This window comes from Theropithecus gelada, chromosome 1 (genome assembly GCF_003255815.1).
Source record: "Theropithecus gelada isolate Dixy chromosome 1, Tgel_1.0, whole genome shotgun sequence".
Classification (NCBI taxonomy): Eukaryota; Metazoa; Chordata; class Mammalia; order Primates; family Cercopithecidae; genus Theropithecus; species Theropithecus gelada.
The window spans coordinates 162,378,638-162,403,545 of NC_037668.1; the positions used below are offsets into that span (position 1 = coordinate 162,378,638).

The 24,908-nt window shown below is 40.6% G+C and overlaps 1 pseudogene; it reads right to left on the minus strand.

The window, feature by feature from the left end:
- Nucleotides 1-9,938: 9,938 nt before the first annotated feature.
- LOC112631375 lies at nucleotides 9,939-20,983 on the minus strand (annotated as a pseudogene).
- Between the last annotated feature and the right edge of the window lie 3,925 nt (nucleotides 20,984-24,908).

Here is a 24,908-nt window from a genome sequence, read left to right on the forward strand (position 1 = left end):
TATATATTATATATTATATATTATATATTATATATTTTACAGATATATTATATATATTTTATATTATATATATTATATATTTTACAGATATATTTTATATATATATATATATATATATATTTGTAGAGACAGAGTCTCCTTATGTTGTCCAGACTGATCTTGAACTCCTGGGCTCAAGCGATCCTCCTGTCTCAGCCTCCCAAAGTGCTGGGATTACAGGCGTGAGCCACCACGCCTGGCCAGCTTTTTCCGTTTTGAGTAGGGACGGCAAGACGCACCCCACAGCTTGCCCTTGCTTCGGAACTCAGGGTTGTGAATCAGTCAGGATAGAAATTAATGGTGTAGTGGGAATAAACAGGAATGTCAGATGATCTCCCAGGGATGGGGGAGAATCCAAAAAGAAGGAACGAACTTGAAAAAGGCTAGCTCTCCGAGACTGGGGTTCAGTCCTTACTGGAGAAAGTGAAGTTCTCTGGGTTGTCCCTGGAGAGAACCGGGCCACAGATTGTGGGGAAGAGAACCCCAGGCCACGGCTGGAGGGCTGGAAGCCTCCTGCTGGGGTGCCCACAAAATTCCCCCAGAAGTTGCTCTTAGAGGATGCGCTAAACTCCTGAACCCGGGAGGCGGAGCTTGCAGGCGGAGCTTGCACCTAGGACTCACGCAGAACTTGCTGGGAAGCTGACCCCGGGGGAGTGCGCATGCGGGACTTCGCAGGAAACTGGCTGGGTCACGTCTGCCCCACCAGAAATCCGCGGACGCACTGAACTCACCACTGGGCAACTACGTGGGACACCCACAGAACTAGCCGTGAAGATGGCTGCGGAAGTGCCCTGAAACTGAGCTGAGAACCCCCGAGTCTCAAAAGCAAGTAGGAAGGAAAGCTTAAAGAAACCGCAAGAGGTCTCTTCTTCTCTCTGTCCTCTAGCGCCCTCTACTGACACAGTTTAACATTGTGCCCGCAGGCAAGGGAGAAACGTTCCAGGCATCTGTGAAGGGTGGATTGGAGCCAGACGGTAATAAATTGATAACTGGTACAGGATGTTAGCCAACTCCATTGGGGGTGGGAGAGCTCTTCCATAAACCCTTTTTGAAAAATAGTATTTGAGGACATAGTCCTGCCAGCTAAGAAACGAATCAAAATAAATACTTCAACAGAAAAAATATAAAAGAAAAGGCAAAAAATCAATAAAACCAAATGAAACTACATAAACGAAATAATTATAATTAATATAATATGAAACAACACTAATCATTATCAAAATTACATATAATAAATATTTCATGATTATAAATTGGGGTTATTGTATCACAATTTACTTTGACAAAAACCGGGAGGTATCAAAGAAAGAGTATACTATTTATAAAAATGAGAGGTGGCAAAATAGTATGCATATATCTTAGAACATGTTGGTCGATATGGTCTTATTCTTGATGTTAAGAAATTTAGGCGGGGTACGGTGGCTCATACCTGTAATCCCAGCACTTTGGGAGGCCGAGGCGGTGGATTGCCTAAGCTCAGGAGTTCGAGACGAGCCTACCCCACACGGTGAAACCCCGTCTCTACTAAAATACAAAAAAATAGCTTGGGGTGACAGCGTGTGCCTGTAATCCCAGCTACTCAGGAGGCTGAGACAGGAGAATCACTTGAACCCGGGAAGCGAAGGTTGCAGTGAGCTGAAATTGCACCACTGCACTCCAGCCTGGGCGACAGAGTGAGACTCCATCTCAAAAAAAAAAAAAAAAAAAAAAGGAATTTAAGTTAAGAGATTTAAAAAATAAAGGTATCAGCCAGGTGCAGTGGCTTAGCCCTGTAATCCCAGCATTTTGGAAGGCCAAGTGGGAGGATTGCTTGAGCCCAGGAGTTTAAGACCAGCCTGGGCAACATATTGAGAACCACCCTCTACCCCTGTCATCTCTACAAAAAAGATAACTTGCCGGGCAAGGTGGTGTGTGCCAAGCTGGTAGTCCCAGATCCTCGGAGGTTTGAGCCCAGGAAGTCAAGGCTGCAGTGAGCCAAAATTGAGTCACTGCACTCCAGCCTGGGCAACAGGGAAAGAACCTGTTTCAAAAATAAAAAGATAAAAATAAATAAAAGGTATCCATCCACTAGTAGATTAAAAGCTGAATGGAAAATTCCCAAGAACCTAAAGAGAAAGAGTAAGGAAAAAAGGGATTAATATAGCAAAAGACAAGAAAATAATAAAAAGGAATAAAATATATATAATGTGTAACATAAAATTACAGTAGATAAATTGTGCTAGTAATTATAATGTGAATGTTTTTATAACACAGGCTTAAAGCAAAATGTTTTTGAATGGTTACAAAATAGTGATATAGGCAAAGATATACAAAGTAAATGAAATTTACACAAAAAACAGAATGTAAAATTTAAGGCAAAAAAGCAATGGCTGGGAAATAGAGGCCATAAAATATTCACCATGTGTTTATAACCATTATAAACCTTAAGACATTAAATAATGCTACCTCAAAAGATATAATGTGAAATATATCAAAAATTCAGAAGTTGCCTAAACCACAAATCATATAGGAGACGAGAAATTTTTAAATACTGCTCTCAGCTGTTGAAGATTGAGTTTTTGAAAGAATAAGATACAGAGATGGTAGCTTCTGGTAGTAGCAAATTAGCTAATTTGGACCAACCCTCCTGCTAACAACAGTGAGGTGAGTTGAACGCTTGCTTGAAAGCATAGGAGCCCTGACAAAATAGTGTAGAATCATGGGCAGGCCGGGCGTAGTGGCTCATGCCTGTAATCCCAGCACTGTGGGAGGCCGAGGCGGGTGGATCACGAGGTTAGGAGATCGAGACCATCCTGGCTAACACGGTGAAACCCCGTCTCTACTAAAATTACAGAAAATTAGCCGGGCGTGGTGGCGGGTGCCTGTAGTCCCAGCTACTTGGGAGGCTGAGGCAGGAGAATGGGGTGAATCTGGGAGGCAGAGCTTGCAGTTAGCCAAGATCGCACCACTGCACTCCAGCCTGGGCCACAGAGCGAGACTCCGTCTCAAAAAAATAAAAATAAAAATAAAAGTAGAATCATGGGCCAAGATCTGGAAGAAAACAAGTGTCCTGACAGGTGAGTCTGCGTTTGTACCACTTTTGCCCTAACGATATTTGCCAATCAAGAAAAGGCAGCTGAGAGGCTGAACATTACTCATGAGAGCCTCATGGGGTTAGGGGATAAAAGTTGGTGTCACCTGCGTGGTGGCTCATGCCTGTAATCCCAGCACTTTAGGAGGCTGAGGCGGGTGGATCACTAGGTCAGGAGTTGGAGACCAGCCTGACCAACATGGTGAAACCCCGTCTCTACTAAAAATACAAAAATTAGCCAGGTGTGGTGGCACATGCCTGTAATCCCAGCTACTCATGAGGCTGAGGCAGGAGAACAGCTGGAACCTGGGAGGCGGAGATTGCAGTGAGCCAAGATCACACCACTGCACTCCAGCCTGGGTGACAGAGCAAGACTCTGTCTCAAAAAAAAAAAAAAAAAAAAAAATTGGAGTCTAGAACCCATCAAGGTGGGGACCCTGATAACACCCCACACCCCACCCTGACATATACTTTGGGTTGGAATCCAAAACAGCTGCATCCCACGAACAGGTCATCTATTCCCTGCATGCTGCAGTCCAGCTTCCAGTCATCTGGGCGACCCAGAAAAACCTCAGTTTTTAAAACTGGATTAACGTTACTCCAGACTGCCAACTGCCAGCACTCCTAGGCTTGCTAGGCTTGGAAGAAGCAAATAAAAATAATCTCTGGAAGAAAATGACATCATCCCAGGCCTCAATTATTCCTACAGTTTTGCAAGCACAATGTCCCGAACATAATAAAAAAACAACCGGGGGCGTTCTGCTCCCACTTAAAAAATCCTGCGAGAACATGGCTCCCATTATAACATCACATGACAGCTGGAACACCTACAGCAGCATAGATTTTAGAAGCCATCAGAGAGCAGAAGTGAGGCTGCAAACAGAACAAAGCAAAACAAAAATAAGTTAATTAAAATTCCAGAAAGTAATAAGCCATTCCCAAGAGATAAGAGTCCCACAGCCACTTTCAGAGGAGGGAAAGGAGGCCACCCTTGATCAGGGTGAAAAGAAACCAGTGTGGGCTACCATAATGGGCCAGAGTCTCAACGAGCCCCAGCCACGAAGAGAGTCTGCACCTGCTCACCAGGCTGCACGACGGACCTTCCCAGGGTGTGAAGGCTGAGGGCAGAGGATCAAGAGACTCTGTCCTCAGGAGGACACACACAAGGCCTGCTGAGGACAGGGTCGTTAACTGAGAGAAACCCTCTGAAAAACAGGGCCCTCTCGGAGGCTGCCTGAGATGGGAAAGGACAGGACAGGAGAGCTGAGAAAGACTTTTCTGGGGAAAGGCACGCAGAGTCTGCTCAAGCTGGGAACAGGAAAGGAGAACTGAGCAAGCTGCTCGCAGACACTGGTCTTTCAGTGAATATTCTGTCTTGGTGCTCCACCACCAGGGCCAGGAATCAGGGAGGAGAGAGATCTCCCAAAAGCACAGAAGGTCAGGGGTTGGATTGCATAGCAAAAAAAATCTTCCCGAAGATCCAAAAGCTAGCAGCCAATCTTTAGAGTCAGGTGGCATATTCCCACAGTTCAAAAAGCTAGCAGCTGGACTGTACAGCATAAAGACATTTCTGAGGCCAGGCACGGTGGCTCGTGTCTGTAATCCCAGCACTTTGGGAGGCCAAATCGGTTGGATCACAAGGTCAGGAGTTTGAGACCAGCCTGACCAACATAGTGAAACCCCGTCTCTATTAAAAATACAAAATTAGCCAGGCATGGTAGTGCATGCCTGTAATCCCAGCTACTCAGGAGGCTAAGGCAGGAGAATTGCTTGAACTTGGGAGGTGGAGGTTGCAGTGAGCTAAGATCATGCCACTGTACTTCCGCCTGGACGACAGAGTGAGACTCCATCTAAAAAAAAAGAAAAGAAAAGAATCTCCCTGCTCCCTGCTGAAGGAAAGGTTCTCATCCTGCCCTCAAATCATTTGAAACCATTGGTAAGCAGAATCAAACTAAAGCTGCAACAAGACAAGTCCGAGCTCAATATCAAACTGACTCAGTCCACCACTCTAAAAGCCTAACAGAGGAAGGGATGTGTGTTTTTCTACGTATAGATCGTATTTACTTCAGTCTCTACTGTTCTTTTACACACAATGTCTGGCATTTAATAAAAAAATTATAAGCCAATCAAAGAAGAAAGAAAATTAACCTGTCATTGGGAGAGAAAATAGTCAATAGAAACAGATCCCAAAGATGGCAAAGATGTTGGAATTATGAGATGGCAACATTGAAATAACTATTATAAGCATGTTAAAGGGTCTAGTAGAAAATGCAGGCAATATGCACAAACATATGGGGAATTTCAACGGAGGCATAAAAACTGTGAAAAAGAGCACAGCCCTGGTGGCTCACACCTATAATCCCAATGCTTTGGGAGGCCAATGTGGGAGGATTATTGAGGCCAGGAGTTCGAAACCAGCCTGGGCAACATAGTGAGACCCCCCCCCCATTTCTATAAAAAATAAAAAAAAATTAGTGGGGCATGGGAGCATGCACCTGTAGACTTAAATACTTGGGAGGCTGAGGCAGGAGGATGGCTTGAAACCAGGAGTTTGAGGCTGTAGCAAGCTATGATCATCACTGCACTCCAGCCTTGGTGACAGAGTAAGACCCCATCTCTAAAAAATTAAAAGTTGAGAAGTGTTTTTTTTTTTTTTTTTTTTTTTTTTTTTTGAGACGGAGTCTCACTGTGTCTCCCAGGCTGGAGTACAGTGGCGCGATCTCGGCTCACTGCAAGCTCCGCCCCCCGGGTTCACGCCATTCTCCCGCCTCAGCCTCCCAAGTAGCTGGGACTACAGGCGCCCGCTACCGCGCCCGGCTAGGTTTTTGTATTTTTAGTAGAGACGGGGTTTCACCATGTTAGCCAGGATAGTCTCGATCTCCTGACCTTGTGATCCACCCGCCTCGGCCTCCCAAAGTGCTGGGATTACAGGCTTGAGCCACCGCGCCCGGCCGAGAAGTTTTTTAAATAAAAATTTAAAATACAGCATAAAGAAAAATGCTAGAAATTATAAATATTATATCAGAGATAAATCATTTGATGGGCTTATCAGCAGACTGAAAACATGTGAATTTGAAGGTAGGTCCATGGAAGTCCAAACTAAATTACAAAGATGAAAAAACTTTTACCTTTGTTATCTTTGTTAAGAAATGGAAAAGTGCACTCAAGGTCTGGGATATTATTAAGTGATCTAACAAATGTATCACATTACATACTACATACATACATCGCATAACAAAAGAGAGGAGAGACAGAATGAGCGGAAGAAATATCTGAAGAGGTAATAGCTGAAAATTTTTCTAAATTGATGAAACCCATCAACCTATAGATCTAAGAAGTTCAGCAAATCCCAAGCAAAATAAATACAAAGAAAACTATCATAGGCTCAGGGCCAGGCACATGGCTCCTGCTTGTAATCCCAGCACTTTGGGAGGCTGAGGTGGGTGAATCACTTGAGGCCAGGAGTTCGAGACTGGCCTGGCCAACATGGTAAAACCCTGTCACTCCTAAAAATACAAAAATTAGCTGGGCACACCACAGTTCAAGAATCATTTGAACCCGGGAGGTAGAGGTTGCAGTGAGCCAAGATCATGCCACTACACTCCAGCTTGGGCAACGGAGCAAGACTGTGTCTCACAAAAAAGAAAAAGGAAAAGAAAAGAAAACTGCCATAAGCATAGGCTCATAATAGTTATACTCTTGAAAATAAAATATAAAGAACAAAACTTAAAGCAGTCAGAGAAAAAAGACACATTTCGTATAGGGGAAACACTTTAAGAAAAATGACTGAGTTCTCTTTAGAAGCAATGGAAGCCAGGAGACAAATGGAATGACATCTTAAAATTCTGAAAGAAAACAGAAACTCTCGACCTAGGATTCGACATTCAGTGACAATATCCTTCAAAATAAAAATGACATAAAGATATTTCATACATACAAACATTGGAATATTTATATCAAACAAATCTACGCTATAAGATTTGCTAAGAAAAATTCTTCAAACTGAAGGAATATAATGCCCGATACAAGTATGAATCTTTAAAAAGAAATAAAGGATAAATATATTGGTAAATATAAAGGACTACCTTATCTCTAGCATATCTGTCTATTTATTTATTTTTTTAAAGAAGAGATCTCTCCATGTTGCCCAGGCTGGCATGCAGTGGCTATTCACAGGCACAATACTAATGCCCTGTGGGCTCAGATACTCCTGGCCTCAAGTGATCTTCCCACCTCAGCCTCCTAAGTAGCTGAGTTTACAGATACCTGCCACCATCTAAAATATCTCTTTATGAGACAATCAACCATTTAAAGTAAAAATAGTAACACTAGATTTTGTGATTTACATCCAGAAGTAAAATATATGACAAGACCATAAAGGGTGGGAGGGGTTGAATGTAAACACAGTGTCACAAGGTTCTTATGCCATTCACAAAGTAGAGGAACATTTTTTGATGATGGACTATTGTAACTTAATATGCATATCATAATCTCTCAAGCAACTACTAAAAGATGAAGAGACACTAAAAAAGTTAATAGATGAGATAAAATGGAATACGAAGAAATAGCCACATCAATCGAAAGTGGAAAGAAGAAAGAACAAAAGAAGAGATGCAACAAATAGAAGACAAACATAGAGGCTGGGTGCAGTGGCTCACGCTTGTAATAACAGCACCTGAGGAGGCCGAGGTGTGTGGATCATTTGAGGCCAGGAGTTTGAGAACAGCCTGGCCAACATAGTGAAACCCTGTCCCTACTAAAAATACAAAAATTAGCCAGGCCATGGTGGTGGGCACCTGCAATTCCGGCTACTCAAGAGACTGAGGTGGGAGAATCGCTTGAACCTGGGAGGTGGAGGTTGCAGTGAGTTGAGATGGTGCCCCTGCACTCCAGCCTGGGTGACAGAGCAAGACTCCATCAAAAAAAAGAAAGAAAAGAAAAGAAAAGAAAGAGAGAAAGAGAGAAAGAAAGAAAATAAACATAGATATAAACATATTAGTAAATACATTAAATGTAAATGAACTAATGCTCCAAATAAAAAGCAGTGATTGTAAGACTGGATGACAAATCAAGATCTAACTATATGCTGCTGATAGAAACACACATTAAGCATAAAGACACAGACAGGTTAAAAGAGTGGAAATAGAAATACCATGCACATCCTAAATGTGTTAAAAGGCAGTGTAGCTACATTAACACCAGATAAAATAGACTTTAAGCCAAAGAGTTTCATCAGAGACAAAGAGGCATATGTCTTAGTGTACTTAGGCTGTAACAACTAAAATAGTATAGACTGGGTGGCTTAAATAACAATCATTGTCACAGTTTTGAAGGCTGGGAAGTCCAGGATGGTTCAGTGTCTTGTGAGGGCCTGCTTCCTGGCTCATAGACAGCTATCTTCTCCTAGTATCCTCACATGGCAAAAAGGGAGTGGGTGTGTGTTCTGGGGTCTTCTTTATAAGGGCACTAATTCCATTCATGAAGGCTCCACCCTCATGACCTAATTACATCCTGCAGACCCCACCTCCTGATACCATCATAATGGGGGTTAGGGTTTCAATATATGAATTTGGGGTGGACAGATTTAGTCCATAACAGTATGTTCTGTAATAATAAAAAGGCCAAAGTTTTTGAGAACTTTTAACAATCTTAAATGTATGTACACCTCATAATGAAGCTTCAAAATACCTGAATAAAAAAATAGATAAAGCATAAAATAGAAAATATAAAAATAGATAATATATAGAAACTGCTACAATCATAAGTGGAGAAATTTTCAGGATCTGGCTGTCTGTAGTTAACAAAACAAGTTAACAGAAAATCAGTATGACACAGAAGACTTAAGCAATACTATAAGCCCACTGACCTAGTTTTCATTTATAGAACAATTACAGAATACCATTTTTTCCTCAAGTACACATGGAGCATTAATCAAAATAGACTATGTACTGGTTCATAAAATAAGAATCAATAAGTTTCAAATGACTGAAATCATACAGAGTATGTTCTCATGCAGTGACATAATTAAATAGAAACCAATAGCAATGTAGCTAAAAAATTTCTAGGTATTTGGAAATTAAACAACACAGTACTAAATAATACATGGGTCCAAAAACCAATGACAGGAGACATTTTAAAATATATCAAACTGAATAATAAAAAGCAAAATAAAATACAAGCATATCTTGAAGATAGTGCAGATTTGGTTCCAGATCACCACAATGTAGCAAATATCACAGTAAAGTAAGACACACAAATTTTCTGGTTTCCCAGTGCATATAAAAGTTGTGTTTACACTATACTATAGTCTATTGAGTGTACCATAGCAGTATGTCTAAAACATCAATGTATATACCTTAACTTAATTTAAAATACTTTATCGCTAAAAATGCTAATGATTGTCTGAGTCTTCAGCAAGTTGTAATCTTTTTGCTGATGAGTTTTGCACTGATGTTGATGGCTGCTGACTGATCAGGGTGGTGGTTTTAAGTATATATGGAATGTTATGATAGGATATAGAGTAGCATTGGTCAGATATGGAAATGGTGGGGAGACAAAAATATACACGTGAAATAAAACTCAGCATTTAAAAAAAAAAAAACCTGAATGGATGAAGTATCCTTAAAACCAAGCAAAGGGTGGAGTTCCATCTTTAAAAACTGAATAGGCATTTTAGACAACACATTCTTGGCAATGGAATCTGGACAACAGTTATCAAACACAGGAGGAAGTGTTCTCACTTTACATTAGAAAAAGGATAGTCAGATATCAACTGTTACAGAAATGAAATAAGATGAAAATTTTTTAACACATTGTTTAAACTATTTTCTTAAAGAGACTTCCTCCACTGCCAGAGATCTTAAATAACGTCCTGGTCAGTCATCCAGAAGCAATTCTTCACATAATGGATGAACTTGGCTTCCACTTTGGGAAGAGAACCACCTTTTCCTATACTTGCTTGCATTTTGCTTTTTTATTATTATTATTATTATACTTTAAGTTCTAGGGTACATGTGCACAATGTGCAGGTTTGTTACATAGGTACACATGTGCCATGTTGGTTTGCTGCACCCATTAACTTGTCATTTACATTAGGTATTTCTCTTAATGCTATCCCTCCCCCAGCCCCCCACCCCACAACAGGCCCCCACGTGTGATGTTCCCCCACCCTTTGTCCAAGTGTTCTCACTGCTCAATTCCCACCTATGAGTGAGAACATACAGTGTTTGGTTTTCTGTCCTTGTGATTGTTTGCTCAGAATAATGGTTTCCAGCTTCCTCCATGTCCCTGCAAAGGACATGAACTCATCCTTTTTATGGCTGCATAGTATTCCACAGTGTATATGTGCCACATTTTCTTAATCCAGTCTATCATTGATGGACATTTGGTTAGTTCCAAGTCTTTGCTATTGTGAATAGTGCCACAATAAACATACGTGTGCATGTGTCTTTATAATAGCATGATTTCTAATCTTTTGGGTATATACCCAGTAATGGGATCACTGGGTCAAATGGTATTTCTAGTTCTAGATCCTTGAGGAATCACCACACTGTCTCCCACAATGGTTGAGCTAGTTTACACTCCCACTAACAGTGTAAAAGCTTTCCTATTTCTCCACAACCTCTCCAGCATCTGTTGTTTCCTGACTTTTTAATGATTACCATTCTAACTGGCGTGAGATGGTATCTCATTGTGGTTTTGATATACATTTCTCTGATGACCAGTGATGATGAGCATTGTTTCATGTGTCTATTGGCTGCATAAATGTCTTCTTTTGAAGAAGGCAGGAATTCAGCAAGCTAGACGAGAGGGTGATTTAGAGGCTTGTCAGTTCCCTGTTAGGGTACACCCCCAAGATCAACAGGGAACTATTAGAGCTACATTTGAGCCTTTTCCTTTTAAATTACTCAAAGAATTTAAACAAGCTATTCATACTAAAAAAGAATGTGGAAACAATCAGAGAGTCAGGCTGCCAGATAGGGGAGAAAAGAAAACTGCTGAGTCTGAAATATGTCCAATATGTAAAAAAGGAAAACATTGGGCTAACCAGTGTCACTCTAAGTTTGATAAAGAAGGGATCCCAATTTCGGGAAATGCCATGAGGGGCCTGTGTCAGGCCCCATTCCAAACTGGAGCATTTCCGGCTCAGGTGGTTCCTTCACCCCTGTACAATATCTGTCGCCCACCACAGCCGGCGGTGCTGCAGTAAATTTATCCTGCACAAAAGCTGTGAGCCTTCTGCCTGGGGAACTCCCGCAAAAGGTCCCAACATGCCGAGTCTAGCTTGGTCGGGGAGACCCTAACCCAGTGGCGCTAGAGGAATTAAAGACACACACACAGAAATATAGAGGTGTGAAGTGGGAAATCAGGGGTCTCACAGCCTTCAGAGCTGAAAGCCCCAAACAGAGATTTACCCATGTATTTATTAACAGCAAGCCAGTCATTAGCATTGTTTCTCTAGATATTAAATCAACTAGAAGTATCCCTTATAGGAAATGAAGGGATGGGCCAAATTAAAGGAATAGGTTGGGCTAGTGAACTGCAGCAGGAGCATGTCCTTAAGGCACAGATCGCTCATGCTATTGTTTGTGGCTTAAGAATGCCTTTAAGTGGTTTTCCACCCTGGGCGGTGCAGGTGTTCCTTGCCCTCATTCTGGTAAACCCACAACCCTTCAGCAGGCGTTACGGCCATCATGAACATGTCACAATGCTGCAGAGATTTTGTTTATGGCCAGTTTTGGGGTCAGTTTATGAGCAGATTTTGGGGGGCCTGTTCCCAACACCAACAGGAATCTGTGGACCCTTGCCAGCAGGGATGATAGTATTACTTCCAGGAAGGTCTAGTTTAAATGTAAAAGGGGTACAGATACATACAGGAGTCATTGATTCAGATTACAGTGGGGAAATTGACATTGTTATGTCTATTTCTGTTCCCTGGAAAGCAGAGCCAGGAAAGCACACAGCACAACTACTGATTGTGTCATATGTGGGAAAGGGGAAAAGTGAAATTAAATGAACAGGAAGATTTGGAAGCACAAATAAACAAGGTAAAGCAGCTTATTGGGTGAATCAAATTACTGATAAACATCCTACCTGTGAAATAACTATTCAGGGAAAGAAATTTAAAGGTTTGGTAGATACAGGAGTGGACATTTCAGTCATTTCTCTACTACACTGGCTGTCCACATGGCCAATTCAACCCACTCAATTTAACATAGTTGGAGTTGGTAAAGCCCCTGAAGTATATCAAAGGAGTTATATTTTGCATTGTGAAGGGCCCGATAGACAACCTGGGACTATTCAACCAATTATAACATCTGTAACTATAAATTTATGGGGGAGAGATTTATTACAACAATGGGGAGCACAAGTTCTAATTCCAGAACAATTATATAGCCCTCAAAGTCAACATATGATGCATGAAATGGGGTATGTCCCTGGTATGGGACTAGGAAAAAATTTGCAAGGTTTAAAGGAACTGCTTCAAGGGGAGAGACAAAGTTCACGCCAAGGTTTAGGATATCATTTTTGATGGCGGCCATTGTTAAGTCTCCAGAATCTATACCTTTAAAATGGTTAACAGATAAGCCAATTTGGATAGAACAATGGCCGCTAAGTAAAGAGAAACTGAAGGCTTTAGAGGAATTAGTTACAGAACAATTAGAAAATGGACATGTAGCTCCAACATTTTCCCCTTGGAATCCTCCAGTTTTCGTAATTAAGAAAAAGTCAGGTAAATGGAGAATGTTAACTGACTTAAGAATCATCAATTCAGTTATACAACCTGTGGGAGCATTACAGCCAGGATTGCCTTCTCCTGCTATAATTCCAAAAAATTGGCCTTTACTAGTCATAGATGTAAAAGACTGTTTCTTTACTATCCCTTTAGCTGATCAAGACTGAGAATGGTTTGCACTTACAATTCCTGCAGTAAACAACCTGCAGCCTGCTAAGCATTTTCATTGTTTCACAGATGGGTCTAGTAATGGTAAAGCTTCTTATTCTGGATCAAAAGATAAAGTTTTCCAGACGCCCTCTACTTCAGTTGAAAAGCGGAGCTTGTAGCTGTAATTGAAGTATTGACTGCTTTTAATATGCCTATTAATGTGATTTCTGATTCTTCATACGTGGTTCATTCCACACAGTTAATTAAAAATGCTCAGTTGTCATTTCATACAGATGAATAACTGGTAACAAAAACAAAAAAAGGGGAGAAGCAGGGATTATGGGACAGCAGATACACAATTGAATCTAGCATTATTAACTTTAAAATTTTCAAGCCTGCCCAAAGGCCAGGTGTTATCAGCAGCTGAACAGTATCTACAGAAACCAACTGCAAAGACAGAAGCAGAACAACTGATTTGGTGGAAAGATCCAATGACAAAAAGTTAGGAAATAGGTAAAATAATAACTTGGGGTAGAGGTTATGCTTGTGTTTTTCCAGGACTGAATCAACAGGTGATTTGGATACCATCAAGACACCTGAAACCTTATCATGAGCCAAATGCTGAGGAAGAGATTCCAGGAGGATTCCGAGGACCCCTCAGTTGCAGCCATGTCAAGATTGATGCTGATGAGGACCCCAACTGTCACAAGCAACACTTGTTGAACACAGCCACCCACCTGGGGACAGATCAAGATGCTGTCACTGATGGCAGAAGAAAACCTAGGGAAAGCAGGACAACCAGTCACAATGAGTAATTTAATGGTAGCTCTGATAGCGATGATCACCACTGCAGTGAGTATTCCTTCAACAAGGGCTGACACAGAGAAGAATTATACTTATTGGGCATATTTATCAATCTTGGCTGGCAACAATCCCGGGCTGTAATCACCCTATGACACAGTTACACATGCTTTCCGATCTCAGTATTTGCCATAATAAATCTGCTCCTATAATTGAGGTATACTGCCCTCAAAAACCTGTTTGTAAACAGGATTGGACCCAGTTAGAAAAAATGAACATACTTCTTTAGGAAGATTGCATTGCAGAACAGGCAGAGGTGCTGCTCAATGATTCCTATGGAATCATTATTGATTGGACCCCAAGGGGATGTTTAGCTTGAATTGCACCTCTTAGTCTGCCTGCCATGGCCACACTAGGTTCAGCTGGTCTGAACAAAATGGTCAGATGGTAGAAATAATAAGTACGGCAAAAGTTCCTATTATCTGGAACCATGGCAGTATAGTGGCACCTCAGCCTCAAATGATATGACCCTTCATAGGAGCTAAACGTAAGGATTTGTGGAAACTGTTAATAACTCTTAATAAGACCAAATTTGGGAAAGAATAAAAAAGCATCTAGAAGGACACTCTACAAGCTTGTTTTTGGATATTGCAAAATTAAAGAACAAATATTTAAAACATCCCAGGAACACCTGACATTAATGCCAGGAACTGGAGTGCTTGAGGAAGCTGCAGACAGATTAGCAGCTAGTAATCCATTAAAATGGATAGAAACACTTGGAAGCGCTGTGGTTTCAATAATAATTGTGCTTTTAATCTGTGTTGTTTGTCTTTGTATAGTCTGCAGATGTGGATCCTGACTCCTGGAAGAAGTAGCTCACCGTGACAAAGTTGCCTTTTCTTTTATCGCTTTGCAAATCAAAGAAGGGGGACATGTTGGGAACAGACCCCCTCAAAATCTGGCCATAAACTGGCCCCAAAACTGGCCATAAACAAAATCTCTGCAGCTCTCTGACATGTTCATGATGGTTATGACACCCAAGCTGGAAGGTTGTGGGTTTACCAGAATGAGGGCAAGGAACACTTGACCCATCCAGGGCAGAAAATCGCTTAAAGGCATTCTTAAACCACAAACAATAGCGTGAGCAATCTGTGCCTTAAGGACATGCTGCTGCTGCAGATAACTAGCCAAACCCATCCCTTTATTTTGGCCTATCCCTTTGTTTCCTGTAAGGAATACTTTTAGTTAATCTATAATCTATACAAACAATGCTTATCATGGGTTTACTGTTAATAAATACATGGGTAAATCTCTGTTCGAGGCTCTCAGCTCTGAAGGCTGTGGGACCCCTGATTTCCCACTCCACACCTCTATATTTCTGTGTGTGTGTGTTTAATTCCTCTAGTGCCACTGGGTTAGGGTCTCCCCAGCCTAGCTGGTCTTGGCAGTCTTTAATCAATCTTGAATTAATTTTTGTATAAGGAGCAAGGAAGGGATCCAGTTTCAGCTTTGTACCTATGGCTAGCCAGTTTTCTCAGCACCATTTATTAAATGGGGGAATCCTTTCCCATTGCTTGTTTTTGTCAGGTTTGTCAAAGATGGTTGTAGCTGTGTGGTGTTATTTCTGAGGGCTCCGTTCCGTTCCATTGGTCTATCTCTCTGTTTTGGTACCAATACCATGCTGTTTTTGTTACTGTAGCCTTGTAGCATAGTTTGAAGTCAGGTAGTGTGATGCCTCCAGCTTTGTTCTTTTTGCTTAGAATTGTCTTGGCAATGTGGGTACTTTTTGGTTCCATATGAACTTTAAAGTAGGTTTTTCCAATTCTGTGAAGAAAGTCATTGGTAGCTTGATGGGGATGTCATTGAATCTATAAATTACCTTGGGCAGTATGGCCATTTTCACTATATTGATTCTTCCTATCCATGAGCATGGAATGTTCTTCCATTTGTTTGTGTCCTCTTTTATTTCGTTGAGCAGTGCTTTGTGTTTCTCCTTGAAGAGGTCCTTCACATCCCTTGTAAGTTGGATTCCTAGGTATTTTATTCTCTTTGAAGCAATTGTGAATGGGAGTTCACTCATGACTTGGCTTGCTGTCTCTTATTGGTGTATAGGAATGCTTGTGATTTTTGCATATTGATTTTGTATCCTGAGATATTGCTGAAGTTGCTTATCAGCTTAAGGAGATTTTGGGCTGAGATAATGGGGTTTTCTAAATATGCAATCATGTCATCTGCAAACAGGGACAATTTGACTTCCTCTTTTCCTAAATGAATACCCTTTATTTCTTTCTCTTGCCTGATTGCCCTGGCCAGAATGTCCAACACCATCTTGAACAGGAGTGGTGAGAGAGGGCATCCCTGTCTTGTGCCAGTTTTCAAAGGGAGTGCTTCCGGGTTTTGCCCATTCAGTATGATATTGGCTGTGGGTTTGTCATAAATAGCTCTTATCATTTTGAGATATGTTACATCAATACCTAGTTTATTGAGAATTTTTAGCATGAAGAGCTGTTGAATTTTGTCAAAGGCCTTTTCTGCGTCTATTGAGATAATCATGTGGTTTTTGTCCTTGGTTCTCTTTATGTGGTGGATTATGTTTATGGATTTGAGTATGTTGAACCAGCCTTGCATCCCAGGGATGAAGCTGACTTGATCATGGTGGATAAGCTTTTTGATGTGCTGCTGGATTCGGTTTGCCAGTGTTTTATTGAGGATTTTTGCACCAATGTTGATCAGGGATATTGGTCTAAAGCTCTCTTTTTTTTGTTGTGTCTCTGCCAGGCTTTGGTATCAGGATGACGCTGGACTCATAAAATGAATTAGGGAGGATTCCCTCTTTTTCTATTGATTGGAATAGTTTCAGAAGAAATGGTATCAGCTCCTCTGGTAGAATTCGGCTGTGAATCCGTCCAGTCCTAGACTTTTTTTGGTTGGTAGGCTATTAATTACTGCCTCAATTTCAGAGCCTGTTATTGGTCTATTCAGAGATTCAACTTCTTCCTGGTTTAGTCTTGGGAGGGTGTATGTGTCCAGGAATTTATCCACTTCTTCTAGATTTTCCAGTTTATTTGCATAAAGGTGTTTATAGTATTCTCTGATGGTAGTTTGTATTTCTGTGGGATCAGTGGTGGTATCCCCTTTATCATTTTTTATTGTATCTATTTGATTCTTCTCTCTTTTCTTCTTTATTAGTCTTGCTAGCAGTCTATCAATTTTGTTGATCTTTTCAGTAAATCAGCTCCTGGATTCATTGATTTTTTGAAGGATTTTTTGTGTCTCTATCTCCTTCAGTTCTGCTCTGATCTTAGTTATTTCTTGCCTTCTGCTAGCTTTTGAATTTGTTTGCTCTTGTTTCTCTAGTTCTTTTAATTGTGATGTTAGGGTATTGATTTTAGATTTTTCCTGCTTTCTCTTGTTGGCGTTTAGTGCTATAAATTTCCCTCTACACACTGCTTTAAATGTGTCCCAGAGATTATGGTACGTTGTGTCTTTGTTCTCATTGGTTTCAAAGAATATCTTGATTTCTGCCTTCATTTTGTTATTTACCCAGTAGTCATTCAGGAGCAGGTTGTTCATTTCCCATTTAGTTGTGCAGTTTTGAGTGAGTTTCTTAATCCTAAGTTCTAATTTGATTGCACTGTGGTTTGAGAGACAGTTTCTTGTGATTTCTATTCTTTTACATTTGCTGAGAAGTGCTTTACTTCCAACTATGTGGTCAATTTTGGAATAAGTGCAATGTGGTGTTGAGAAGAATGTATATTCTCTTGATTTGGGGTGGAGAGTTCTGTAGATGTCTATTAGGTATGCTTGGTGCAGAGCTGAGTTCAAGTCCTGCATATCCTTGTTAACCTTCTGTCTCATTGATCTGTCTAATGTTGACAGTGGGGTGTTAACGTCTCCCATTATTATTGTGTGGGAGTCTAAGTCTCTTTGTAGGTCTCTAAGAACTTGCTTTATGAATCTCTGTGCTCCTGTATTGAGTGCATATGTATTTAGAATAGTTAGCTCTTCTTGTTGAATTGATCCCTTTACCATTACATAACAGCCTTCTTTGTCTCTTTTGACCTTTGTTGGTTTAAAGTCTGTTTTACCAGAGACTAGGATTGCAACCCCTGCCTTTTTTTTTTTTTTTTTTTTTTTTTGCTTTCCATTTGCTTGGTAGATCTTCCTCCATCCCTTTATTTTGAGCCTATGTGTGTCTCTGCTCATGAGATGGGTCTCCTGAATACTGCACACTAACAGGTCTTGACTCTTTATCCAGTTTGCCAGTCTGTGTCTTTAATTAATGGGAGCATTTAGCCCATTTACATTTAAGGTTAATACTCTTATGTGTGAATTTGATCCTGTCATTATGACGTTAGCTGGTTATTTTGCCTGTTAGTTGATGCAGTTTCTTGCTAACAAGGATGGTCTTTACAATTTGGCATGTTTTTGCAGTCGCTGGTCCTGGTTGTTCCTTTCTATCTTTAGTGCTTCTTTCAGGAGCTCTTGTAAGGCAGGCCTGGTGGTGACAAAATCTCTCAGCATTTGCTTTTCCGTAAAGGATTTTATTTCTCCTTCATTTATGAAACTTAGTTTGGCTGGATATGAAATTCTGGGTTGAAAATTCTTTTCTTTATGAATGTTGAATATTGGCCCCCACTCTCTTCTGGCTTGTAGAGTTTCTGCCAAGAGATCTACTGTTAGTCTGATGGGCTTCCATTTGTGGGTAACCCAAACTTTCTCTCTGGCTGTGCTTAACACTTTTTCCTTCATTTCAACCTTGGTGAATCTGACAATTTTGTGTCTTGGGGTTGCTCTTCTCGAGGAGTATCTTTGTGGTATTCTTTGTATTTCCTGAATTTGAATGTTGGCTTGCCTTGCTAGGTTGGGGAAGTTCTCCTGGATAATACCCTGAAGAGTGTTTTCCAACTTGGTTCCATTCTCCCCATCACTTTCAGAAACACCAATCAAACATAGATTTGGTCTTTTCACATAGTCCCACGTTTCTTGGAGGTTTTGTTCATTTCTTTTTACTCTTTTTTCTCTAAACTTCTCCTCTCACTTAATTTCATTAATTTGATCTTCAATCACTGATACCCTTTCTTCCACTTGATCAAACCGGCTATTGAAGCTTTTGCATGCATCATGTAGTTCTCGTGCCATGGTTTTCAGCTCCATCAGGTCTTTTAAGGTCTTCTGTACACTGTTTATTCTAGTTAGCCATTTGTCTAATCTTTTTTCAATGTTTTTAGCTTCCTTCCAATGGCTCTGAATATCCTCCTTTAGCTCAGAGAAGTTTGTTATTGCCGACCTTCTGAAACCTACTTCTGTCAGCTCATCAAAGTCATTCTCCACCCAGCCTTTTTCTGTTGCTGGTGAGGAGCTGTGATCCTTTGGAGAAGAGGTGCTCTGGTTTGTAGAATTTTCAGCTTTTCTGCTCTGGTTTCTCCCCATCTTTGTGGTTTTATCTACCTTTGGTCTTTGATGCTGGTGACCTACAGATGGGGTTTTGATGTGGAAGTCTTTTCTGTTGATGTTGATGCTATTCCTTTCTGTTTGTTAGTTTTCCTTCTAAGAGTCAGGTCCCTCAGCTGCAGGTCTGTTGGAGTTTGCTGGGGGTCCACTCTAGACCCTGTTTGCCTGGGTATCACCAGTGGAGGCTGTGGAACAGCATATTGCAGAACAGCAATTATTGCTGCCTGATCCTTCCCCTGGAAGCTTCATCCCAGAGGGGCACCTGCCTGTATGAGGTGTCAGTTGGCCCCTACAGGGAGGTGTCTCCCAGTTAGGCTACATAGGGGTCAGGGACCCACTTCAGGAGGCAGTCTGTCCATTCTCAGAGCTCAAACACCATGCTGGGAGAACCACTGCTCTCTTCAGAGCTGTCAGATAGGGACATTTAAGTCTGCAGAAGTTTCTGCTGCCTTTTGTTCAGCTATGCCCTGCCCCCAGGGATGGGCTCTACAGAGGCAGCAGGCCTTGCAGAGCTGTGGTGGGCTCTGCCCAGTACCAGCTTCCCTGGCCACTTTGTCTCCCTACCCAAGCCTCAGCAATGGTGGATGCCCCTCCCCCTGCCAGGCTGCTGACTCACAGGCCAATCTCAGAATGCTGTGCTAGCAGTGAGCAAGGCTCCATGGGTGTGAGACTCACTGAGCCAGGCATGGGATATAATCTCCTGGTGTGCCATTTGCTAAGACCATTGGAAAAGCACAGTATTTGGGCGGGAGTGTCCCGATTTTCCAGGTACAGTCTGTCACGGCTTCCCTCAGCTAGGAAAGGGAAATCCCCTGACCCCTTGCACTTCCTGAGTGAGGCAATGCCTCGCCCTGCTTTCGTTCACCCTCCATGGGCTGCACCCACTGTCCAACCAGTCCCAATGAGATGAACCAGGTACCTCAGTTGAAAACACAGAAATCACCATCTTCTGCGTTGATCCCGCTGGGAGCTGCAGACCAGAGCTATTCCTATTCAGCCATCTTGGAATGGGGACCCACATTTTTGCTTTAATGTCTTCTACAGAACTAGGCCCTTTTTGTGTTTTAGGAGTTTTTTTTCTGTTTTTTGAAGGATTCTTTTCCTTTTGATCTTGGTGTTGATGATGGTTTTGAGTCCTTTCCATTCTGATTTAACTTCTGTGCAGTTTTGGTTGGAGTATCTCATATAGATTTCTTCACTGGCACTTTTTCTTCAGTTTCCTTATCATCAAAATAATCATCATCATCTTCATCATCATCATCATTTGCATCAGCAGCAAGTTTTACTTTTTTCTGTGGAAACTTGCTACCACCTCCAGGGGCAGACTGCTTTCCAGATATGCTTAAGAGTTTCACATCCTCCTCCTCTTCATCTTCTGACTCCGCATCTTACTCCTAAGTGTTGTCCACTAATATGCACTGGCCCTGAATCACACTTCAGCCATAAGACCACTGTTGGTGTGATTTCAAAGCCCCCAAAGGAAACTATTGGCTGTGTAGACATTTTCAAAGTGACAGTGTCACTTTAACTGGACTGCCTTCATAATTCATTGCCTCTGCTTCAAAAATGTGCAATTCATCCTTTGCACCAGCCCCTAAACTGACCTTTATTAAAGATAGCTGGTGCTCATTTTCATCATTATCCACCTTAAAGTGATAATCGTGGTTGACCCTCACTTCACAACCAAAAAGATAGCTCTGGAGCCATAGGGGACTCATGTCCACATTCAGGTTTTAAAATGAGTTTACAGTAGTTCAGTTAGATCTTCAGGATCCACTTCTAATTCCAGTTATCTTGCTATTTCCACATATGAAGTCACTTCCTCCAATGAAGTCTTAAGTTCCTCACAGTCATTCATGAGGTTGAAAACGTTTTCCAAACTCCTGTTAATGTTGATATTCTAAGCTCTCATGAATCACAAATGTTCTTAATGGCATCAAGAATGGTGAATCCTTTCCAGAAGATTTGCATTTACTTTGCCCAGGTTCATCAGAAGAATCATTATCTATGGCAGCTGTAGCCTAACAAAATTTATTTCTTAAATAATAAGACTTGAAAATTGAAATTATTTCTTGATCCATGAGCTGCAGAATGGATGTTGTGCTAGTGGGCATGAAAAGAACATTCATCTCCTTCTACATCTCCATTGGAACTCTTGGGTGACCAGGCTTATTGTCAATGAGCAATAATATTTTGAAATGCATCTTTTTTTCTGAGTAGCATGTCTCAAGAGTGGGCTTAAAATATTCAGTAAACTGTGCTGTAAAGAGATGTCCTGTCGTTCAGGCTTTGTTGTTCTATTTATAGAGCACATCTGGAGCAGATTTAGCGTAATTCTTAAAGACTCTAGAATTTCCAAAATGGTAAATGAGCATTGGCTTCAACTTAAAGCCACCAGCTGCATTAGCCCTTAACAAGAGAGTCACCCTGTCTTTTGAAGCTTTGAAGCCAGGCATTGACTTCTCCTCTCTAACTATGAAAGTCCCAGATGGCATCTCCTTTCAATAGAAGCCTGTTTTATCTACATTGAAAAGTTGTTGTTTAGTGTAGCCACCTTCATCAATGATCTTAGCTAGATGTTCTGGATAACTTGCTGCAGCTTCTACATCAACACTTGCTGTTGCACCTTGCACTTTTATGTTATGGAGATGGCTTCTTCGCTTAAACCTCATGAACCAACTTCTGCTAGCTTCAAACTCTTCTTCTGCAGCTTCCTGACCTCTCTTAGCCTTCCTCCATAGTACAGAAGAGAGTTAGCCTTGTTCTGAATTAGGCTTTGGGCTTTGGGAATGTCATGGGTGGTTTGAGCATCTGTTCAGACCACTCAAACTTTCTCCATATCAGCAATAAAGTGGTTTTGCTTTCATATTTGTGTGTTCACTGGAGTAGCACTTTTAATTTTCTTCGAGAAATTTTTCTCTGCATTTAAAACTTGACTGTTTGGTGCAAGAGGACCAGCTTTTAGCCCATCTCAGCCTTTGACATGTCTTCCTCACTAAACTTAATCATTTCTAGCATTTTATTTAAAGCAAGAGACATATGACTCTTCCTTTCACTAGAACACTTAGAGGCTACTATTGTAAGATTATCAATTGACCTAATTTCAATGTTTTCATGTCTCAGGGAATAAGGAGGCCCGAGGAAAAGAGAGATGGGGAACAGCCAGTTGGTGGAGGAATTAGAACACACACAAGATGGATCAATTAAGTTTGCTGTCTTTTCATGGCACCCCAAAACAATTACAATAGTAACATCAAAGATCACTGATCACAGATCACAATAACAGATATGCTACTACTAATAATAAAGTTTGAAATGTTTTAAGAATTATCAAAATGTGACGCAGAGACACAAAGTAAGCATGTGCTGTTAGAAAAATGGTGCCAAAAGATTTGCTTGACACAGGGTTGCCACACACCTTCAATTTGTATAAAAGGTAACATCTGTGAAGCACAATAAAACAAAGTGCAATAAAATGAGATATGCCTGTGCTGGAAGAAAAAACCTGCCAACCAAGAATGCTAGATCCAACAAAACTGTCCTTCAAAAACAAAGATGAAATTACAACTTTCCCAGATAAATAAAATTTGAGGGAGTCTATCACCACTAGTCCTGACCTACAAGAAATGCTGAAGGGAGTCCTTGACGTTGAGGTAAAGGGATAAAATGCAATTCCAAAAAAAAAAAAGAAAATATTAAATTCTCTGGTAAATATATAGGTAAATATAGAATCTTGTAGTATTGTAATGTGTGTAAATCTCTTCTAAATCTGATATAGAATTCAAAAAACAAAAGCGTAGAAAGTAATTATAAGTCTATGGTAATGGATATGCAATATAAAAAAGGTAATTTGAGTCATCAGTAACATAAAGGTGTGGTGGGTTGAGATGTAAAGAACCAGAGTTTTAGATGCAATTGAAGCTAAGTTGTTAAATCAGCTTAAAACAGATTGTTATGATATTACCCATATTTTTCCAGTCTTCTGCCTAAAGATCTGAATCTACAATTGTCCCAATGGTACTGAATTACTTATTTGATTATTAAGAATGAAAGAGCAGTTTTGTTTGCAGTCCAAAGGCAAACGTCTATGGGGAATTCCAGCTAGGGAACGTGTTATACCCTCTTTTTATTAAGTTCCCCCAGGGAGGAAAGAATGTGTTTATGGAGAAATCTAATTACAACTTTCTTTGCCCTTTTTGAAATACAAAGGACAGATTTTCTCCTAATTTATCTATGGAGACACACATATATAAGAGAACAGGCAAATAAGTAAGCCAGCAAGCAGGTTTTCTGAATTAAGAGGCTTTAATCAGGAAACCACCACATGGTACTCATTAAAAATACATTGGTAAAATATTAAGAGGTTTTATTTCAAGCAATTGCAATGGTTACCACAAAGACAATAACTATAGAATGTAAGTGTTATGATTTGAATATGGTTTATCCCCACTGAAACTCGTCTTGAGGCTTGTTCCCCATGTAATGGTGTTGAGAACTGGTGGGTCCTTTAAGAGGCATTTGGGTCATAAGCCATCTGTCCTCATGAAGGGATTAATGCCATTTCACAGGAGTGAATTATTGCTCTTCAGCAACTGGATTAGTTACCACAAGAGTGGGTTGTTATAAAATGAGGTCACCCCTCATGTTTTCTCTCTTGTGCGTGTACCCACTCAGTGCTCTCACATGCATTACCACCATGGGACTCCATCCTCCATGTTATGGCGCAGTATGAGACCCTCGCCAGATGCAGTTGTTTGATCTTGAACTTCCTGGCATCAAGCACTGTGAGCTAAACAAACCTCTTTTCTAAAAATAAATTACCTGGTCTCAGGTATTCTGTTATAGCAACAGAAAATGGACAAAGACTGTAAAGAAAAGGAAATGAGAGGGGAATCAAAATCTGTGACCACAAAAAAAATTAATGAAACACAAAAGAAATCATCAAAAGAAAAAAGTGGGGGGACAAAAAAAGCTGCAAGTGAAACAGAGCACAATGAACAAAATGGCAATAGTTAAGTCCTTCACTATCAGCAATTCCTTAAAATGTAAATGCCATTATGAACAAATGCCAGCAATTTGATTTGGCAATAATTCCTTGGATATGATACCAAAAGCACTGGCAGCAAAATAAAAATAGACAAATAGTACTACATAAAACTTAAATTTTTTTACACATCAAAGTAACAGTGAACAGAGAGAAAAGGCAACCTATAGAATGGGAGAAAAGAGTTGCAAATCATGTATCTGATAAGGGGTCAATATCCAGAATACATAAGGAACTTGTACAACTGAACAAGAAAAACCCTGAAATAATCCAGTTTAAAAACGGGCAAAGGATTTAGATAAACATTTCTCTAAAGAAGATATACGAATGGTTATTAAGTACATGAAAAGATGGTCAACATCATTAATCACTAGGGAAATGTAAATAAAACTCACAATGAGATATCACCTCACACCCATCAGGATAGCCATTATAAAAATAACAGAAAATAACAAGTGTTGACAAGGATGCAGAGAAGTTGGAGTCCTCGTGCACCAGTGGTGGGAAAGTAAATTATACAGATGTTATGAAAAGCAGGATGGAGTTTCTCAAAACATTAAAAATAGAATTATCATATGATCCGGCAATCTCCCTTTTGGGTATATATCCAAAAG